Source organism: Cavia porcellus, unplaced genomic scaffold, assembly GCF_034190915.1.
Source record: "Cavia porcellus strain 051 isolate PalLab524CR breed Dunkin Hartley unplaced genomic scaffold, mCavPor4.1 scaffold_15, whole genome shotgun sequence".
NCBI lineage: Eukaryota > Metazoa > Chordata > Mammalia > Rodentia > Caviidae > Cavia > Cavia porcellus.
In genome coordinates, this window is record NW_026947498.1 from 54,114,810 (window position 1) to 54,137,449 (window position 22,640).

General features: G+C 41.8%; 1 long non-coding RNA gene across 2 annotated transcripts in view; it reads left to right on the forward strand.

Moving 5' to 3' along the window:
• Positions 1 to 22,640, forward strand: part of LOC134470483 (uncharacterized) — a 107,020-nt gene that overhangs the window by 65,566 nt on the left and 18,814 nt on the right. The gene's annotated exons all lie outside the window — the stretch shown is intronic.

Here is a 22,640-nt window from a genome sequence, read left to right on the forward strand (position 1 = left end):
TTTTTAGAATATCCTGCAATACTTTCTGTAGAGTTGAATTGGTGGTTGCAAATTCTCCCAGTTCCTCTTTATCCTGGAAGCACCTTGTTTTTCCATCAATTTCCAGGGACAGTTGTGCAGGATATCTCAATCTTGGCTGGAGATTATTATCTTTCAAAGCTTGAATTATTTCCCCCCACGCTCTTCGTGATTTGATGGTTTGTGCAGAGAAATCTGCTGTAATTCTGATGGGTGTTCCCTTGTAAGTGGTCTGTTTCTTGTCTCTGGCAGCTTTTAATATTCTGTTCTTGTATTGAATTTCTGGAATTTTTATTATTATATGCCTGGGTGTTTCTCTGTTTGGGTTGTAGGTAGCTGGGGTTCTATATGCCTCATACATCTGAGTATCTTTACCTTTTGCTAAATTAGGAAAATTCTCCTGGATTATTTCTGTGAGTAGCTTTTGTAGTTCACTTGTTTGTGTCCCTACTTCTTCTTTTATGTTCTTAATCCTTAAGTTATGGCTCCTCTTATCATCTTCTTGTCTTTGTATTATTGCTGTTTGTTTCTTTGTTATTTTTAAGAAGTTTTTCATTTCATTCTGCCATATTACAAGTCTGCCCTCCAGATCAGATAGTCTGTCCTTAGTTTCTTTCAAGCTGTTATGCCAGTCTTGGATAGACTTCTTAGTTTCTTGATAGTCCCTTTGAACCTGCTTCACGTACTCTACGCTTTCTCTGTTTTCTCCATCAAACGATTCTCCCCTCTTTTTCTGTTCTTCCATTCCACCATCTGTTTTTTCCTGGGTGGTGCTTAGCATTTCTCTAACTATTCTGCATACTTCTAGCTTCAGGTCGTTGATAACTTCATTCCTGAATTGGTCTATGAGGCTCTCTATATAGCGCTTAATATCTATTGGTGCAGTGTCCGCTATTGCCTGTTTCTCAGAATTGGGGGCCGAGGAGCCTTTCTTGTTGCTGCCTCTTCCCATATTCTCTGTTTCTTATATATGCAAGCTTATATGAGAGGCCCAGCTTCTCTCCCTGTCAGCCACAGCCTGATCGAATTGCGCCGGTTAGGTGTTCCTGCTCACCGCTGCGCACCAGGCAACCTACTCGGGGCCCGCCCCTCCCGGCCACCGTCAGGCTCTGGGATCTGGGTTGGGCTAGCCTACTGGGTCCACCGGCAGCCTCACGCAGGCCAGTCACTTTTCACCAATCCCGCCCGAGAGGGGGATGTGTGGCTGGAGTCTCCACCGCGCCCTGCTCCCGCAGTACTGCTCGGGCCCAGAAAGTCCGCTGGAGTCAAACTGTGGTGGAGTGTCAGTTTCTTTCACTCACCTCACCACTAGTCAGTGCACACCTCCCTGCCCGTCCTGTTTTCGACTCCGTTTGCAGATTGCCATTCTCAGAGCTTCCACGTCTCTCTCCTTGCCGAGCTGATGTAGAGGCAGCCAGCCGCCGCGGTGGGAAACCCAAATCGCGGCTTCCAATGGCGCGGGGTTCAGCCTCCACACCGAGGCTTTTCTGTTCCTGTTTTAGCGCCAGGACTGCATTCCAAGTTGGTTTCTCTCAGCCCAGTTCATTCCTGGGTCAGCAGAGCATATCTCCACCTGCTTATTCTCTTTAGTCCGCGCCATTCCTGGCTTCTGAGCCTAGTTTTTCAGAGAGCCTCCAGTAGTTGCTGTTATCTGTCCGCCATGTTCTCCCGGAAGTCTACTGTGCATTTTTGGATCTCACCAACACCCTTGGTTTTAAATGGGGGGGGGGGGCAACCTGTTATTTACCTTATTTACCTACATGGTTCAGAACCTTCTTTCTCCTGGACTTGATCTCTAATTGTATTCCTTTACCTATTATTAAAGCCTGTCTTTCCAACCTATCCACAAATACTGGTCTAGTTTCCCCTATTACTCTCTGGTTCTCTGTCACATAGAGCATTGTTTTCTCATATTTGATTTTCAGCCCATGTACTCTTTTTCATGTTAATTACATTTCCTAAAAATAGCATCTTAGTGGACCCTGCCTCCTGATCTACTCCACATATGTTTTTTTTAATTTAGTGTATCAAGGCTATCTATATTAGAGATTATAAACAACCTTCTCTGCCTCATTTCTGTTATGCTCTTTTTTTGCCATCAGTTGTCTGCTTGTCTTCATTCTGTTTTCTGCTCCATTCACTGAGGTCTCTGAGTCACTGTCCCTGAAATCCTAGTACTTTTCTCTCTCTCTAGAATGCCCTGAAGTATTCTCTGTAGAGCTGGATTGGTGGTCACAAATTTCCCAAGTTCCTCTTTGTCTTGGAAGCATCTTGTTTCGCCATTAATTTCTAGAGACAGTTTTTCAGGGTATAGCAATCTGGGCTGGAGGTTATTTTCTTTCAAGGATTGGAATATTTCACTCCAGGCTCTTCTTGACTTGATGGTTTGTGTTGAGAAGTCTGCTATTATTCTGCTGGGCCTACCTTTATAAGTTATATGTTTCTTGTCTCTAACAGCTTTTAATATTCTGTTCTTATATTGAATTTCTGGGATCTTGATTACTATATGCCTGGGTGTATCTCTGTTTTGGTTGTAGGTGGCTGGAGTTCTGTATGCCTCATACATCTGAATATCATTTCCTTTTCCTATGTTTGGGAAGTTTTCCTTAATTATTTCTGTGAATAGCCTTTGTAGTTCCTTTATTTGCACCCCTGCTTCTTCATTCACATTCTTTATTCTCAAGTTATAGATCCTCTTGTCATCTTCTAGCCTTTATATTGTTACTGCTTGTTTCCTTGTTATTTTAAAAAAGTTTTTCTTTTCATGATCCCACATTGAAAACCTGTCCTCCAGTTTGGATAATCTATCCTTAGTTTCTTTCAAGCCATTTTGCCATCTTTCCATGGAGTTTTTAATGTTATGGTAATCTCTTTGAATCTGCTTCATGTATTCTATATTTTCTTTATGTTCTTCATCAATTGGTTCTCTCTATTTGAGTTCTTCCATTCTTCCATCTGTGTCTTCTTGAGGGGTACTTAGCATGTCTTTAATTAGTCTTCTTATATCTTTATTTACTTGGCTAAATATTTCCCTTTTGAACTCATCTATGAGGTCCCGAAGATATCTATGTCCACTGGTGCCATGTCTGATATTGCATGTTTGCTTTTCTCATTCTCCTTTGTTTTTACCTGTCCTGGGTCCATGTTCTCAGGGTTGGGACTTGAGGACTTTTTCTTGTTGCTTCCTCTTCCCATCTTCTTTGTTTCTTCCTCCAGGAAGCCCCAGTTTCTTTCTTTGTTGGTTACAATTCTTATGAAGCACACTGGCTAGGTGACCCTTCCCACTGTAGTGTGCTAGTGAGTTGCAGACAGGGCTAGCATATGCTGGCCCCTCCCCTCCATATCAGTCAAGCTGCTGAGGCCTTCACTGTATTAGTGTGCACTGCCTCCCCTCTGGGTCAGTCAACCTGTTGAAGCCTTCACTGGGTTAGTGTGGTTAGCGTGCGATGCCGCAGTAGAGAATTGATTTCAGATAACCTATTGGATCTCAGCGAGGTCTTGTGACCCAGGCCAAGCTCACTCCACCAGTCCCATTCAGGAAGGGAACAACTGACTGAAGTTACTGCTAATCCTTATTCTTGCCTGGCCCCAGAATGTCATCTGTTGGAGCCCCTTTTTCTGTGGAATGGTTTTATTCCACTCACTCACAGGTTGATGCAGGCTCACTTCTAGCTCAGCTCTCCATTTGGCTTGCCGACCCCTGACCTCAGTGTGATTGTGTTTGCAGTGAGTCGAAGCAGCAGGATTTTGGATGGCTCGGTAAGTCCCTGCTGCATGAGTTCGGGTGCTGCAGCGGGAGCATTGAATCTTTAGCTGTTCCAATAGTAGCACCAGGACTGTATGTTTGATTGGTTCTTCTCACCTTAGTTTCTTCTTGAGACGAGAGAATTCATCTCCGTCTGTCCAGGGCTCCCCATGCTGTATTATGTTGAATTCTAAGTTGACTATCTCAGGGAGCCTCTGTAGCCTGGTGTTATCTATTTGCCATCTTTGCTCCTCCAATTGAGTACACCTTTGCTCCTATCTTGCCAATCAATTTAAATTAGCTCACTTAGTATCTCTTTTTCTTCAAAGAAGCTGTTCATTTCATCATACATTATATGATCGGTTCTCATAAACTGTTTAGAAGTTCTATGCATGCATGAGTCTCTACATGTATATCCATCCTTTGCTTTGTGCACCCATCACCCACCCAGCTCTGGAAGTTTTTCACCTCAACTCAGCAGAAACTTTCTACTTCCCGAATGCTCCTCCTCCAGGCTCACAGGCACCCTTCTGTTAAGGCTGGTATCTTTCTCACCCAGCACCATCTCCCCAGCACCTAACATGGTGCTTGTAGGTAGGAGGAATCAGTAAACAAATGCTGAACAAATTAATGAAGTGACCAGAGACTTGAGTTCTTATCTGCTCAACAATGGCACTGAGGAGGTCTGGGTGGACTGGGAGGAGACGCATTTCCTTGCACTGCTGTGACCTGAAAAAAAAACAGCAGAAGTATTCAGACCTTCTTGATCCCTAGGATCTCTTCTGGCAACTGAGAGGCTACAGGACCTATAATAGTCATTAAAACTTTCCTAACCCTGATATCCCACTCTAAGACTGATGGTATATCACCTATGTAATCTATGCTTTAGAGTCCTATGTAATCTAGACTGGACTCTACTGGCAGGAATTTGGGATGGACCCAGGAATGTAAATGCTTTGAGGAGGTCTGTGCATGACTTAGATGCTGGCTGTCAGTGGTACAACCTGGCCAGGACCTGCAGATCAGCACAGATTTATGCGTGGTGCTCCCTACTCATTACCTCAGCTATGGATACTCTCTGCTCCTTGTGATGTAGTTTAGCCAGTCCAAGTCACACTGTGACACCTGGTTGAGGAGAAACAGGAGGCCTGGAACACTGCCAGATTCTCCTCATTATCATGGAGCTAGGCCTTTATGGAGTTTTGCCCAGCAGGGGGAAAGGGAAACATTGAAGGGTGTGATTAGACCAAGCCTTGACCTACAGGAGTCACTTATAATAGTGTGCATAGAGACAGCCCCATCAGGAGCAGTTAGGGCCTGGCTTTTTATTCCTTTCTCCTTTTCTTCCTTTTTCTCCTTATTCCTCTTCCTTTCCTCCATCTTCTTCCTCATCCTCTTCTTCCTGACCCAATCATCATCTAAAAATTCCACCTCTAAACATATGAGAAGGACATTTTAGATCCCAATCAAAATAACTTCCCAGCAGCTCCATGTGCCTGGCAGACAGGGACAAGGACAGCGTCCTCTCACCACGGTGTAAAACAAGATATTTTCAATTCATGTCATTTTTAAGCTTCAACAACAGCCTTAAACTTAAAAATGCACCCATGGTCTCCACTGTGCTTTGTTTTACTCATGAAATCTATGATCTCCATCAGAGATCTCTAAGTACACTATACAGCATTTGGAATAACAGTTGGAGATCACACCAGCTATGTGAATAAGTGGGGCAGCGTGGCAGAGCGAGTCCAGCTGTACTTCAGCAGGCTCACATTTTGTTTATGGGTTTAAATGTTTCCCAGGATTAGATCATTTATTATTTCCTAGAAACACTGGCTATAAGTTACCATCAAAGGCAGTATACACACAAACACAAAAGTGTGAGGTCAAATGAGTTTTGCTGAGTCTTTCCTTAGAATGAAAACATCAAGTCACGGGGGGTATTTGACCATATCAGCATTTATTTTCAAATGGCTGGCAATTAATATATGTTATCTGAGTGGGATGAAAATAAAATGTATCTTTTTCTTTTTGCAAACTGTTGAATAGAAGACTTATTAAAAAAATCTGAAGGTCACTTTAAAGTATTACTTAAAATCTATAGGAAATGGAAGATATTAGAGAGAGAGAGAGAGAGAGGGTGTGTGTGTGTGTGTGTGTGTGTGTGTGCACGAGCACGAGTGTGTGTGTGTGTGTACAGAGTTGTAAAGGATGGGGAAAGGAAAGACAAGTCATGGCAGAAACAGTCCAGTTTTAATAATGAGAAATAGAAATAGAGATGATTTGGTCTGGGAAGCCTAACTGTACTTCCTCCAGATTTTTTGTATATTGCTCAGTGATTTGCATACTGCTGGGGCTGCCAGTCCCTCCCTGTATTCCCACAGCCTCCTCTTCTAGCTCCTGCTCTGCCTTCTGCCCACCAGGAATACAGTAGTAATTAAGCGAGCAGGAAACATGGAGAACAAAAGACGCAGTGGCAGCCTCTCAAAGTCACCCCTAACTTTTAGCTTCATAAAGATTTGAGGACAGATCTGCCCTGTCAGCTTCTTAGGAGAAGACTCCAACATTATTTTCTCTCTTCTAGAAAGGAAACTCATTGGAGGGATTATGAATGTTATTCTGTGTCTCAGTCTGAAGTTTAAATCTTTTCAAGCATGCAGTTATTAAGATGCCAAGTTGCCTCACTTAATTACAACCTTTATTATAGTATTGAATACTTTAAATACACTATTTATCACACCTGAAGAGAAGAGCAACCCTGCCTTAATGGACCGCTCTCGGTGGGCCATCTATTGATTATCTTTTCTACTGAATTAATTCCTAGTAATCACCTAGTGAGCAGCCATTGAAGGAAGGTCTACTGTGCAGACAGGGCTGGTGTTGAAAGGACCTGACAGGCCTCCCTGATATCAGCAGCCTGTGCTTGAGCCCTGTGCTCAATGAACTAAGGTCTCCAGATCACCACGCTGTCTTTACTTCAGAAAGTCTATAAATATTTATAGAGGGCCAGCATTTAGAGCAGGACAAATCAGTTCCGTGCCAACTATACAAAGGCCTCTCTGACAATCAAAGAAGAGCCCAGCCTGTTGAAAGAAGCCCAGCTCCAACAGGAGTCTAGTATTTTTTTGAGTTTCCACCTTGAGATGGGTGTTACATGTCACCCGTGGCCTCATTTCACGGACTTTACTCCAATCACTGAATGATTTTCTCTTTTGAGTAGATTTCAAAGACACATTATTAGTCTAGTTATTAAATGAGCTTCCTGAGGTTCAGAGAGGTGACATATGTTGTTGTCCAAGCAAATAATAGCTGGCAGGTGATCGTTTGTCTGATTTTAAGGAGGAGATAGAGTTAGAAAAACAGGGAGATAGGAAGGTGAGTCCACAGCTGTGACTTTCCTTAGTGGAGGACAGAGGTCTCAACGTCTTCCTAGTGATCTCCATTCTCTTGGACTTTTATAAGTCCCACTCAGGAGTCACTTTATAACACTCTGCAGAGCCTACCTATAGCAAGCATCTTGGCCTTTTACAAATGAACTGTCTGCTCTGATTCAGTTCCACCGTGGTGCCCAGCGGCCAGTGTAACTGTATATTTGTAAAGCTGAGTAATGATAGTTTGGTGGGCTATTTCTCTTCAAACTTCTCTCCCCCTTTTCTGGACCACACTTCGGCTGGCCACTTCTTTTCTGAGCAGGCTCCGGGAGTGGTGGGATGGAGGAGGGGAACTGCACCCACAGGTTGAGCGTTGACCCTGGAGACTGAGATGTTTTCAGGTAAGCCACTCAGTCAGGATTCTGTGATCATATGAGGGCCTTACTTAGCTGAATGGAAAAGCTGGCAGAGTCAGACTTAGTTACCTTCTAATTAATGCAACTAAGTTTGTATTTATGATCTCTGGTCTTCTTCCTTGCATCTTTTTTCTCTGTGTGATATCTTAAAATTATAGCAACAATGACAATAATTTAAATAGTACCTACCATTCGTTAACTGGTCCTGAACCAAACACTGGCTGGGTGTGGTGGCCAGTAATCTCAGCTACTCTACAGGCTGAAGCAGGAGGATTACAAATTCAAGACTAGTGTGGGCAATTTAGCAAGACTCTGTCTCAGTCTAAAAAAAGGAAAAACGTCTGGGGATGTGGCTCAGTGCTTCCTGAACTCGGACCCCAGTATCTCAGAAAACAAAAGCAAGCAAACAGAAACCCAAGCCCTTGGCCTAACATATTGCATAAATTGTTTCATTAATTCTGACAGCCTGATCAGGCATAGTCATTGCATTATTAATGAAAGTCTGTGGTTGTCAGCCATTGCTTCACATTGTAATTACCCAAGGAGTTTTTGCAAATGTAGAAACTGTTTCACTTGCCTGAGGCTGAGCCAGGGAACTAGTGGCTCCTAATAGGGGTTGCACATGGGAAAATGTATTGATCCCACTCCCAGAGTTTGATTTGGTTGGTCTGGGTTGAGTCCAAGGCATTGGAAACTTTTAAAATTTCTTCAGGTGAGTTACATGAACAGTCAAATTCAAGCCACTCCGTTACACTGGTCTGAATCATTTGCCAGAGACCTACAAAAGCTGGGGAGTGACGCTGGAATTTAAACTGGCTGACCCTGCTGTGTGGAGCTGCTGACTGTTATTCCTATCTCTCTGACTATCCTCCAACATGAGCAGGGAGCCTGCCATTGTTTATACCTCCATGTGAGTGCATCTTATATCACCTCTTCCTATTTGTAGAAGGAAAACCTTTATAGTCCTTACGAAGCATTTTAGGACCCTGGAGGTATTCTGTAGCTTAGAGGGCGTGGGAGCCCTGCTGTAAGTCTCCATGCCTGCTTTAGACACGTAATACCAAGGTCCTGAGACCCATGGGTCCCCTAGGGTTGCTAGAACTCCAGTGCATGTGCCCCAACCAAGGGAAAAACGCCCTCCTGAACATCTCGTCTCCTGCTCATCTCTTCCTGACAGCCTAGTTACTCTCATTTAGCAACTTAATCCTCACTCTGTTTTACTAGAATAAAAATGGGATTTGGATAGAGTTGAATTGTTTGTTAAAATCCCTTCCATCTCAGTGTTTTAACCTTTTAACATCTCCTTTTCTCTGCTTGGGCCTCCACTATCCTTCCGATTCTAAATTTAGCCTGGCATTTGTCATCCCTGTCATAGCTGGGGGGTACCCCAGTCGGGCAGAGACTACCGATCCTACTCCTAGGTCCCCGATCAGGGCGTGACAGGATCTCAGCAGGCTTGAAGGGGCAGGCGGGGTGCACAGGCCTCTCCCTGCCTGAGAACTCAGCGCTCAGGGGAAGACTCACAGAGTGCCTATTGTGCTGATCATCATTCTCAGCCCAGAATGCAAGCATGTAGTGGTTCCTATAATAGAGGTTTCCAGGGGTGCCCTGCATTCACTCAGAAAAGAGTCCACACCAAGGTGTTTTTAATCTTCCTGAGTCCATCCTCCGTGTGCAGGCAGCCCCGCCCTGCAGTGGAAAAAGGAGGAGATGGACACAGGCACTGAGTACCTTCACTTGTGTCACAGCTGGGTATTGCTCAGAGCTGGGGCGCTGCAGAGGTTTTAATGGAAGCCACTCTCTTTCAGGTGTTTGCCTCATCCTTGTCTCTGGACCCACCCAGATGTCAGTGGAGACAGCTGGGCATAGGTCAGGCACTGCCTAAGCCGAGTCTGGAAGCTCCCCGGCCCTCAACAGTGACTAACGTAACCCATCTGGTATTTTCTTTTTCCCTGTGGAGGTTCTAGGAAATGACTTGCCTTCCCAAATGAGTAGACACCTAGTCCCTTGCCGACTCTGTTGACTGTAGGATCAGCCTGATGCCAAACCTCAGACACACCCTTGGAACTGCCTTGTGGCTGAAAAAGCCTCTGCCTGCCCTTTGATTCTCTAAGGCTGTAGTTTTTGTACAGAGAAACTGATGCTGAAAAGTATCTTGAAGAAGAATCAGCATGTTTTCTCACATGGCTCCTGGTCAGAGCCTTGGCTTTCGCCTTATGTTCTCTCCTCTCTCACCTCACATTCTACTAGGTCTCAAGTCTTGAGGGTTTAACTTTCAAAACACAATTAGAGTTTGACCTTTTCTCACCTTTGACATGCCTTCTACATTGGTCTAAAATGCCATCCGCTCTTCCAACTTCTAATAATCTTCAACTCCTACAGTCTTCTCTCTCTGATTTTTGTTGTCTTGGAGTCTAATCAATATAGCAAAAAGATGCCGCTAAACAGACATCATGTCACTCCTATGCTTCCCCCACTGTTCCACAATGGGTTTCCAACTCCTGGGGAGTGAAGTCAAAGTCTTCATAATGGTACAAGGCCCATGATAGTACTGGCCATCTCTGGGCTCTCTATACCCCACTTCTGCCACAGATGCACTTATTACATCTGCCAGCAATGTTCTTCCCCAAAGTACACGCATGACTCACTGGGCTTATTCAAATGATTGCTCAATTGCTTTGCATTGAATTTTCAGTCCAGATATTTGACTTTCAGTGTTTTTTCTCATTAATCAGTTAAGCCTGTATAAAAGATGGATAGGGAGAAACAGGCCAAACTATGCCCAGGCAGCTCTCTTCTCCTCTCTTCCCTTCCTAAAGTAGGTCTTGACAATATGTGGGTTATACATGATGGCACACAGAAGAAATATATCTACTCTCTAATAAGAATATCTCAAAGGAATATCCAAATGAACCCTGGGCAAGGTCTGACAACTCCTCATGATCACTAGGAATCAACTGAAGTGTGAATTTACTTTGAAAAATAGCCATTAGTAATGAAAATGTCAAGTGAACTCCAACTTTCTGTAACCAGAGTAGATGGTTTTCCCTTTTTACAGAGTCTCAGCATATACAACAGGTTCTACTCTTTCCCAGGATTAAAACTTACTCAAGACTATGACTGGAAGCCCATGATAGCAATATGCCAGGAAAGAATTTAAGTGGTTTTTCAAATTACGGTTTGGGATGTCTGTAAATTATTCTGACAACCTAGGTATGGCGAACCTGACCATTTGAATATATTTATTTTCAACATTTTACAGCAGCAACATGAAAATACAAAATTCATTTACATACGTGAAGATTGCATTCCTGTGCCATCTCAGTTCCTATCTGTCTATATAATATATGGTTTATCCAGGATTAAGAAAGAAGAAATTTAGAAAATGCTGTCTTAGTGCTAGCCTAAATTATGGACTTCAAGTTAAGACAGTTGAAAATTTGAAGCATATCTCAGACGTGTTCTACCTTTGACTTATTAGTTGAATGTTCCTGCATATTTGCATACTTACATTCACTTAGCGCCTGCACTCTGACAAGCCTTTAGAATTTGGTGCTAGAATTTAAGTCTTTCATAGTTTACTTTTTTTTTTTTTTTTGGTCTTTTTTTCTTTTTTATCGGTACTGGGGATCAAACTCACGACCATACACTTGCAAGGCAGGTGCTTATGCTGCTGAGCTAAACCTCCAACCCCTCATAGTTTGCTTTTATGTATCAGCTAAAATGAACACAACACAAGATTCCAATGTTGTTATAGCCTGAGGTGATAAATAAACCCTGGTCTTAGCTTATCTGTACTTAAGAGTATCCTACTATTCACCACACCATGTGTTTAATGAGTCTTATTAAGCTGCATATTCCAAAGAACATGTAAAAGATTTCCACATTTGTTTCATGCTCTACCTGCCACATACAGGATGCCCTTTTTTGAACTAGCAGCCTTGTTGTGACAGAGATTTCTTTGAGAAGGAAGACATACTGTCCTCCTTAGGAAAAATAAAATGAAAGCTGAGCTGAGGAGAGAGAAAATTTCAATTGTAGTTATTATTTTTTAATCATTATCTCTCATCTCCTCTTTTTGTTCCTTATTTTGGCCTTTCTTCTCTTCCAAGTGGTGGTGAACACTGAGAAGGCTTGAAGGAAAGTGAAAGGTGCTGAAAATTGTAGACTTGAAAAGAAAGGCAAGTTGGCATGTAAATACTACCTTTTGTACCAAATCGTTGCTACGTACAACTGCCTGCTCACTTTCAAAACTGATTAACATCAATATTCTGTCACCTACCATGTTCTAGGCCCAGTGACTGTCACTGAGATGCTCCAGAAGATAAGGCAGAATTCATCTTCCAAGGGATTCATTATGATGTGGGACCATACAGGCAAACAATCCTTTTACATGGAACACATACACAACTAAAATCAATCATATTCCCATGGGTTTCAAAGTATTACATAGGAAGAGGTGAAGTCAGGGTTTTTTAATTTTAAAATTTTTAAACTTTTATTTTAAAGAAGATAAAACCAAGGAAAATAAAACAGAATAAAACTGATCAAAACAAACCAGTATTAAGTGACACAGGACTTCAAAACATTATGAAGTCAACAGTAGTTACCATAATGCCTTTTGCTGCCTTCAAACTAGCTGCAGATACCTTTGGACATAGTAAAAATCAAACAGAACAGAATAGAATAGAAACAATAAAAACAAAACAATGAATGCAACAAGGGATTTCAAAATAACTCAACAGTAAATCCAAAACTGCTACCATAATGTATCTTGCTATCTTTGAAATCGCTGTTCATGCCATTGGACTAAACATAATCAAACAAAAGAGAATAAAGTCCAACCCATCAAAACAATGAAAATGATATAGGACTTCAAAAAAAGACAATAGGGAATCAACAATGGCTATAATCCTCAGAAAGAGATCCCCCATAGATGCCATACTGTGTACCACTATCCTCTGAACCTATGATCAGAGCTCAGACCGCTGGCCCCAAACCTGCAAGGTCAGTGAAGCACCAAAGCACCACAGGCATCCATTTACATTCACTTCAATAGCTGCCCTCACAGCCTCTGTTTCTTCAGATCAGCTGGTCACTTGGGAAGGTGGGTACTTCTTGTTTGCTGGCCTGCACAGTGGAAGGAGCTGAGGTCTAGCTGTCTCCAGTCCCACCGTGGGAACGGTGCTGCTTCCCAGATGGGGCTTGCTTTCTGGTGTGGCCTTGTTCTTGAAGTGATAGTTTTAACCCACTACTAAAGACTAAAAATCTTCAATGGTTCCAGACCTTTTCTGATGCTCATAAAACTATAGATATATATTTGGCATCCCCAAAACCACTGTCAGTCTCCGTGATTTGCTAGAAAGACTTGAGCACTTGCATAGAGTTATATGAATGGCTAAGATTTATTGCAGTGAGAAGATAAAGAGCATGATAAACAAAGACCTTAAAGGAGCATGAGGCAGTCTGAGAAAAGCCAACCTCTGAAGGTTCTCCCCTAGTGAAGTCACAGAGGATGCTTGTGGAAGTCCCCAAGCATGAGTTGTGGCTCCGGTAAAATGTCTGAGAAGGAAATTCTTTAGGTTCTCAGAGTTCAGCATTTGTATTGGGGACTGGCATGTGGCAGCCTTTGTACATATCAAAATTTCATCACCCCACAGGAAACCAGATGTGCAGCAGAAATCGTATTATTCATACAAATAAAAAATTAAGCAGGGTGCACTATTCTTAGAGGCAGAGAATGAGAGGAGTTTTCCCGAACTCCAAGATCCCTGATGTCAGTCATTTGTGAACCTTTGAACAGGACTTTCAAAGCACAGGGGAGGAGTAAGGCTGCTCTTGTGTTTTAACACTACACAAACCTTTTTCTGCACAACTCATCTACACATTTTATCCAAAATGCTATTATTCTGTACATAGAGAACAAATTCTTTATGTTCTAGACAGTCTGCAAATTTTCACTTCATGTAAGTTTACCTAATTCTTTGTTGTAGTTATATAATATTCCATCGGAAGGTCAAACAATTGACTTAACTATTCTTGAATGGGTAGATATTTAGTTTGTTTCCAATATTTAAACTATAATTTATGATTAAATAAGCATCATTCTACATATATTCTTCAAATGTTCCCATCCACTGTTTCTGTTAAATGGAGTTCTAGAATAATATGCCTACTGTCACTTGATTTGGCAAGGAATCTTAGTGGATGTACTAGTGTATGAGATACATACCGAAATTTTGGTGGATGTATTGGAGTACAGAAAGAATGTCAGAAAAGAAGACAGTTAAGAAGCTATTAAAATAATACAGATGATAATTGCTCAGGGCATGGACTAAGCTGTTGCAAGGAACATGGCAAATAGGTAAGTGCTGTAGACTTAGTAGCTGGGCGACAACACAACAGGCTGGTGACTGCTGAACTGGAATGAGAAACAAGGGGTTACAGGTGGCTCACTTGTATGGGCCGGGGGACAGCAACGAGGTGGACTTCAATAGGAGCAAGTGTACGACTGCGAAGCGCTTGTAGTAATTCAAAGAAGAAATGGTGGATGCTGAAATTGTCAACTGTTTTTCTTTCATACTTGTTGAGCATCTGCCATGTGTCAACTAGCAGTTATCATTGATACAAACATCTCTTATCTTTTTATTTTGCAAAAGGCATCGGGATAACAATTTGGGCAATATAGATTCCAAATAACTTGGCCATTAATTAACTTCACTGCTCTTCTTTTGTGAATGGCACAAAGCTTTATAAAAGCTGCCGAGAGGGATGGCGACTCCGGTCCCAGATGCGTGAATAATTCGCACACACTTTAGAGAAAAATACAAGAAGGGAGGAAGGAAGGAATCGTGCAAGCAAAGATTTCTCCTGTGTCTGGGTTTGAAGGCAGACTCCCTCCCACGCTTCCATTTCAGAGAATGGCCTCAACAGACGTGGGCAGACCTCCCTCCTTCCTCCCCCACCCCCGCCAGCCTTCTCTCTGGCAGCTCCAAGTACCACTTGTGTGGGCATTAAGTGTGGTGAGAGAGAAGCCAGCAAGCAGCTCTCTCTATTCTTTGCACGGATTTGCTATCCCTTTCCCGTTCTCTGCTCTTCCCACCCCATGAGCCTAAAATGCAACTTCCCATCATCTGAAGCCCAGACACATATAAATTGCAATTTGAATGCTAAGGGTTTATTTTGTAGGGTTTTATGCATCCTTCAATAAAAATTGAAGTGCTTTTATGCATTTTATCTCACAACTTGCTTGAATTTATATTGGAATCTGCTTCCTGATTAAGTTCAGTTGACTATGCAGAGAACTCCCATTCTGCATTCATTTACACCCAGTGTATATATGGAGTGTGATCTCACACATTCTTTATGAAATTCTTTTTCATAGTTTCTGAAGCCTAGATGAGGGGGTCATATATTTTTTCCTACTGACATAAGTCTCTTTCCTCTGCTTTAAATTCATGTAAAAGGTCAAGTTAAGAAGATACTTGAATGGAAAAAACAAAACAAAACAGGAAAGGATACTTGGCATCACTAATCATCAGGACAATATAAATCAAACCCATAATGAGGTATCATTAGAATGGTTTTGATTTTTAAAAGCAGAAAATAATCAGTATTGATGAGGATGTGGAGATTGGGAACTTTTGTGCATGGCAGGGGGAATGGAAAACAGTGCTGTTGCTGTGGGAAACAATAAGGCAGTTTCCCAGAAATTAAACCTAGAATTACCATGTGATTCAGTAATTCTACTTCTGTGGAGGTATTTTCTATCCAAAAGAAGTCAAAGGAGGGACTTGAGCAGACAGTTGCACATCAACGCTATTAGCAACATTGATCATAGTAGCCAAAGGTCTATTAACAAATTAAAGTAATCCAAAGGACTATTAACAAATGGGTATATAAAATGCAGTGTTTCTATCAAATGAAATATTATTCAGTCTCAAAAAGGAATGAAATTTTGATAGATGTTATAACATGAACATTATGTAAGTGAAATAAATCCCCCCCCCAGCACAACTATTGTATGGCTTTATTATATGAAGTTCCTAAGACTATGAAAATTCATAGAGATAAGAAGTAGAAAGGTGGTTGTCAGGGGATAGAGATAGGGAGAAATGGGCGATAATTACACAATTGGAAAAGAATTTCGGTTTGGTAAGATGTGCAAGTCTTAAAAATAGATGATGGTGATAGTTGTAGGACAATTTGTATATACAAAATTCCAGTGAACTATACAGTTAAAATAGCTTAAAAATAAAAGTAACAGTCAAGGCTGCCTTTCCTCTCCTGATTCTTTTCCCAACTCCAAGGGATGTTTTTTCTCTCCCTTTTTCCCTCTCATCCCAGCTTTGTTTCCTTCCTCTAATGTTTTTTGTACTATTTCATCCCTTTCCTATTTGTTAAACTTTCTCAAAGGATGGGGTCTGATGCAATCGTTGATCCTCTGTAGATATTTGAACAAGTATGACAGCTTTGCCTATTATACTATCATTTTAAGACTTATGTCTAAATTGAAAATGTAAGGCTGTATTTCTTGGTGAAGATTGCCTTCTGGCTTCCTAAACTCTAGGATCTTAAAATTCCTGCACCTCTACAGAGGACTGACGCATTCATTATAAAGGCATTATTGGAAAACAAAAGTCACTGTAGCTGTTTCAAGCAAAGAAGGATTAGTACAGAGAGTGACATTTCCAAGCTGTTGTTAGAGGAGGAGGAACAAATTGAGGTTGGAGAGAGTTTTGCTATCCAGAGATAAGGCACCAGGGTCTGTTCCCCTGGCCCTTACTGGAATCCACTTGTCCTGAGCCCACAAACTCCTGTGCCTCCTCGGTGACTTCAGAAGCTAGTAGGTATCAGCCCCTGCCTGGGAGGGTCTCTCTATTGCCATTGCCACCTCTCCCAGATTCAGCACGAGATTGCTGCTGCCCAGGCTGGAGACAGAGGAATCCCTTACCCACTTTTTACACTCGCTTACACAGTGATGTCCCATGGGCAGAATCAAAACCAGAGCTTGCTGGCAGTGGAGTCTCAGAGAAGCAGTTTACAAGTTGCTAGCTCTTATGATTTAGGAATAGTATAGGAAAACAGTTGCTGATATGGCAGTAATTTCCCACTGGAAGCCATGCTGTGTAGCAGCTGAAATGACACTTACATGTGGGCACTCTGAGCCCTGCGGAATGAGACAGCCTCAGGCTCTGGAAGGATCGTGGCTCTCACGTCAGACAGATGTGTCTTGCCATCCTTGCAATCTTGGGCAATATTGGCAGCCCTTTACAAAGTCTTTTCAGGGCCCATGTGCTCTGTGGAGTGCTTTGAACCTGATACCAATAAGCCTAGGACAGAGGTTCTGTAATCTCTATTTTCCAGACAAGGGAGGAGAGGTCCCATAGCCACTGAACCATGAGGCTGGGATTGAAACTCAAATCAGACTTACTCTTGTCACATTTGACTCATCCAAGCTTCCAACTCACAGGGTTGTGGGGGATTCAGTGATATTCTAGGCATATGCTTACAGATTTATATTGCTACGTCTTTATCTCGTCTTTCCTCTGAAATAATAAAGTAAGCGTTATATGGCCTCTCTCCCCTCTGAAACTTGGCACTGTCCTCTGCAGACAGGGTGATGATCCATGCCACTGTTTGCCTGGTAATGTTAAATGAATGTGTTCCTAGACCCAAGAGAAAAGTCAGAAAATTTGAGCTGTTTTTGCCACTAGGCAACTTTCCCCCTTATCATCTGTTTAAGTTTCCAATGACTAATGTAACAAACTACCACAATTTTGGTGACTTAAAACAATAGAAACTCATTCTTTCCAGTTTTAGGAGTCTGAAATCTGGGAGTCAGCAGGGCCATACTCCTTCCTGAGACCGAGGAGTTTCTTTTCTCTTGTCTCTTCAAGCTTCTGGTGGCTCCAGGTGTCCTGGGAAGCTCGGTCCTCATTGTCACAATACCTTCACCTTTTCTGTGTGTCTGTCTACTCTTCCTTACATCACTCTTTGGGATGGTGTTTTGAACTTGCCTAGACAATCCAGGATGATCTTCTTCTGAAGATCCTTAACATAATCCTATGCAAAGGCATTTTTGCTAAATAAAGTAGCATCCATAGGTCCCAAGGACTTGGATGTACTCATATCTTTGGGGAGAACTATGGACCCATTACATTATCCTTGGAAACTGGAAAGGAAGAAGGCTTTCTCTTCTCTGCTCCCACAGGCACATCTTTGGATCTGGGCCTTTCTATTTTATGCTGCTGTAGCATCTTTCCTCCAGTTTACTCCAAATTCTAGGAAGTAACACTAAGAAGAAAAGAAGAGAAAAAAAAGAAAAAAAGACAGACAGACAGACTAGGGCATACACTACTAAAAAGATGTATGTTTGCACAGTTGTCATCCTATCCTCCTGGCAGTGAAGGCAGTTTATGTTCTCCTGGACTTCTCTTATTTGGCTTTTTCTTCCCTCCCTCCTTCTCCTCATCTGTCTCTCCTTTCTTCCTCCCTTTCTTTCTTTCTTTCTTCCTTCCTTCCTTTCTTTCTTTCTTTCTTTTTTTCTTTCTTTCTTTTCTTTCTTTATTATCCTAGACTTGAGACCCTATATGCCATCACTACTTACTAATCATGTGATCTGAAGCACATTTCTTAACCTCTCTGAGCTTTAGTTTCCTTGTCTAAAAAGATGAATAATATGAACTCCTGCATAGGGTCATAGAGGAGGTTTAGTGACAATGCATAGGTAACAATAGAGCCAGAGATGCTGAGGTGAGAAAGACTGTGGGAATGTAATTAATAGTCCCTGGCACATGGCTGGCAATCAGTAGGTATTTCTTTGCTCCGTTTTTGGAGCACCATGGAATGGTGGCTAAGATTGTACACATTTATCCCCCAATCGCCTGTGTCATTCTTATCACAGAGCTGTTGGATTTGATTTATCAGGAGACCCTGGCTGTACCTCTGTGACTATGAGCCGTGGCCAAATGAGAAAAGCCTGAGAGATGCAGTCAGAGTGATTAATAGCAGCCTGTCTCCAGAGCTCCGAGAGTGGCGAGTGAGACGCATTGCCCTGACTGTACTTCTGATTCTGTATTGTCATACACGGATGTTTGGCCAAGCGGAAGCCACACAACCATAGCACAGTGTCTGGCTGAAAGCCCTGGATTTCCTGGGTCACCAAGACAGAATCTCTGAGTGGGAAAGAAAATGAGCCAGAGCAGTGATATTTACCCAGAGCAGGGTGTGGATGCAAGGCGCATGTGCAGCTGCCCTTCTCCCCTTGGCTGGCTTCAAACTGGATGGAGGGCGAGCCAGAGAGAGCATAGCAAAGGCGAGCTCATGCAGGTTTTGCCCCCATTCCTGCAATGCCATCATCTGCTGCTCTCTCAGGAAGAAATTCATTGGCAGGACATCATGCTCAGCAATGTAAGAGCCAAGTTTAGAGATGTGTCTCATTTTCAGACATTGTCATTGCTGTCTTTCACCCATCTTTTGCAAATTCAGTAGCATTATTTTTTAAAGCAACTTCCATTCTACAGACATCCAAATGCTTTAACATAAGGAGGATTATGCAGGAAGAAACTCTGATATATCATTGTGACCTACTAAAGTTAGGATTTTCTTCCATGACCTTCACATCTTGAACATGGCTGTCAGAACATTCATTTGTTGCATTCAAGGGAACATAACAGTGAATATGTCTTAATCTTCCTCAAACAAGCTACCAAATTCTTACATGGTATTTGTGAGACTATGATCTCTCCAAAATAGGGAAGTGGTGGTCCTGATCCGCTGAACCAGAACCCCTGATCTCAGCCTACCAACACAGGTAGAAAAAACATCATAATTCCTGTTCAAAATTACACAGTCGGATCATATTTCTCTTGGCTTCAATATAAAGGCTGGTGCCCAGAGCCAATTTCTGGCAAAACTGAAAAGCAGGAAGCCTTCCCCCTGCCTCCTTTCTAACATTCCCAGCATCACTGTTAATCATTTTTCTTTTGATCTCCCTCCAGATTCCCCAAGACTTCTTTCTTCTTTTGCATTATCTGCTTTTGAACTTGGAAGTATCCAAAACAAGTTTTGTGTATCTCTAAATGCTTGATAAAATACAGAGCAATTGTTCACAACCATAAAATGTATATGACTCTCTTATGCTATTTGTATTGGTCTGTTTTCTGTTTCCATAACAAAATACCTTAAGGCTGAGTAATTTGTGAAAATAAGAGATTTATTTAGTTCTCAAGTTTTATTGTTTGATAGTTCAAACAACATGGCAGTGATTCATGTGTGGGTCCCCCAGGTGTATCACTTCCTGGTGGCTGACATCATGGTGAGCGTACCTGAAAGGGTGAGAGATCACATGACAAGGCAGAAAGCCCTTCAGCTATTGTGCTGTTTTATAACAACCTTATTGTGAGGAACTAGTGAACTTCATCAATTTCTACTGAGGACAACAATGAACTAATTAGTTATCACCAGGCCAACTTCTTAAAGCTTCTGCCATCTATTAACACCACCACACTGTGGGTCAAGCTCGTAACATAGGTAACCTTGGGGAACACATGTTAGTTGCCAAACCCAACCAACAAATAGGGAAATGCAGATTCAGATCCAGTGGTTCTGGAGCAAATTGAGATTCTGCATTTCTAACAAGCTCCTAGTGATGCTGATACTGCTTGTCTGTGGACCACTATACTCTTGAGTACCAAAATCCAATCCCAAAGGGATTAGGAAAAGTCTCTTTCTTTTCCTCTCTGATTTAATAAAGTATGTGTGTGTTTTCCTTATTTCCTTGTGACTATCTATACCTTCAGATCATGCAATATGATTGGTTTGCTTAATCAGAATTTTAAATTAATTGTAACGGTTTGCCATTCTCAGTGACTGATGCAGGGCCATAATGCACCTTTACTTTGTGAAAAGACAAGTTTTGTCTCTTACTTTGGTAAAAATCAATCATATTTAAATTATTTCTTACAAAATTGTTTTTCTACTTCATATTGAGGTTAGAGGTGACTAAAGCAGAGTCCCTAAACAGGGACCAGAGATTTCTTGGCTCCTTCCCCAGTCTTACGTACTATTGCCATTCAGGGCACCTTGTAAACTGCAGGAACTGCCTGAGACTGAAGGGCCTGAAGATGGGACTCCTTCTAGAAGGCGGAATCTGGTTCACAGTCAGAGCCAGGACTAAAGCCTTAGTCCTCAGTGACACAAATTAGCTCTCATCCCAGTCTTCAACTGGCTCAATTACAAAGTTGAAAGGAGAAGAGACAGTGACCAAATACAAAAAGGTTATTTGCATGAAAGATTCTTTTTTAAACAACTTTTAAACAAAATAGAATGTACCTTATCCACTTCATGGTCTGCCCACTTTCACTGTCCCAGAAGGGGAATTCACCAAAGCTGAGCACCTGCAGAGAGTGCCTGCCAGACTAAAAAGGTCCCTGCATGGAGTTGGGAGAAAGATGGGAGATGGGACACAGAATGGAGAGAACACAGTGATGCCATGTTAGGGGGCCATCTCACTCAAGGTCATAGGTCAGAAACTCTCCAGAGCCTTCCAAGAATACAGCAATATCTAGGTCTCCAAAGTTAATTCTTTTTGTGATTCTGGTTGCAGAATTTGTTCCACAATTGATTTTGGTTCTGCATGCAGTTTTACTTACAACCAGAATCATGGAATGAATTCTTCTACCAGAATCATGGAAAGAATTAAGTTCCTGAATGAAAGTACTACCATATTAGGGGAGAGGTGGCAGCAAGGGGTGTTTTGCAGCGGCTAAGACTCTGCATCAACTGATAAGACCAAACAGTTGGAGCTATGAACCTAATTTATTCAAGGTCCCATGTACTTAGCCCTCTATCCTGCATTCTGTAAAACCAGTACATAACCTAAAAGAGTCAGTTTGGAGTCTACACACTTGCATGCTGTTCAGATAGGGCTTGGTAGTTCTTGTGGAGCTCTTGAGTACGGTTTTCTTTGGAGAAAGGTTTCCTAAACTACATACCCTGAGCAGGATGTTTTCACAGGGTGTATTCAGCATGAGAACTTGCAACCTGTAAGGATGCAATGGACTTGTCAGAACCAGGGGCCTGACTAGGGGAAATATTAGTCAAGGAGGGAATTCCCAGGACTGAGCCATTCCTCATTCAGTGGCTCGACATGCCATTGAAATTCAATTTCTTGGAGACTATTTGAAGCCACCCAAGATTGTTGTGGAAGCTTGTAGGGTAGGAAGAGGACTTTTGAAACAGGGGCTGAAATTACTGGAAACAAATGATGATGGCCAAGACCACAGGTCTCTGAGGCTATTTTTTTAAACCAAATTAAGAAGCTATTGCTCATGCTTCTAGCTATGTAGTATTCAAATTCAATCCCCATCACCAGCTGTACTCCACAGTTTTGCCCGTCCACAGGGATAGAGGACATTTCCAAGTTAACCAGAAGCCAAATCAAAGACCTCATTCTACAATGATTGAAATGTTCCAAGTAATGGGATTTTGAACAAATTAGTTTTTCATCACGAAAGAGGTATTACAGATAAATACCTTGCCTCATTGCTATTCTAAGCTGTCCACCAGTCATCTCTTTTAAGGAGAAAAATAGAAGAATTAATGTGATTCTGAACAGTGATCTGCTTAATGATTTCAAGGTTTTTTTTTAATCTGGAGAGGATTTCAATAAACTACTTTAACAGAAGTGGAAGGTTAAAAAAAAAGATGTGTGAAGGGCTTGTATAATTGCTGAAAGGTTGGTTCTTCAGGGCAAGAAATCAACAAAAAGGGTGAATGTTATGGGAAGATTTTTAAAGTACTTATTCAGGAAAACTAGAAAATCAATCAGGAAAATAAAAAATTCATAAATCCAATTGCTTCTAATTGGCTTAGAACATAGTACAGAATTCAAAATGTTTGCCTGTGAGCAGTTCAGTCTCTTGAAATTATGACTCTTATTATAAGAGAGAGCATTTGGTTTAATTTTTTTTTCAATCAGAGAAAATTCATCAAGACTGAAGCAATCCTTCAAAGATTCAAGCTGAAAAACTTCTCATCTTGGGCATTTATGGAAAAATTCTTACAAAAATCTACTCAGGCTAGGGA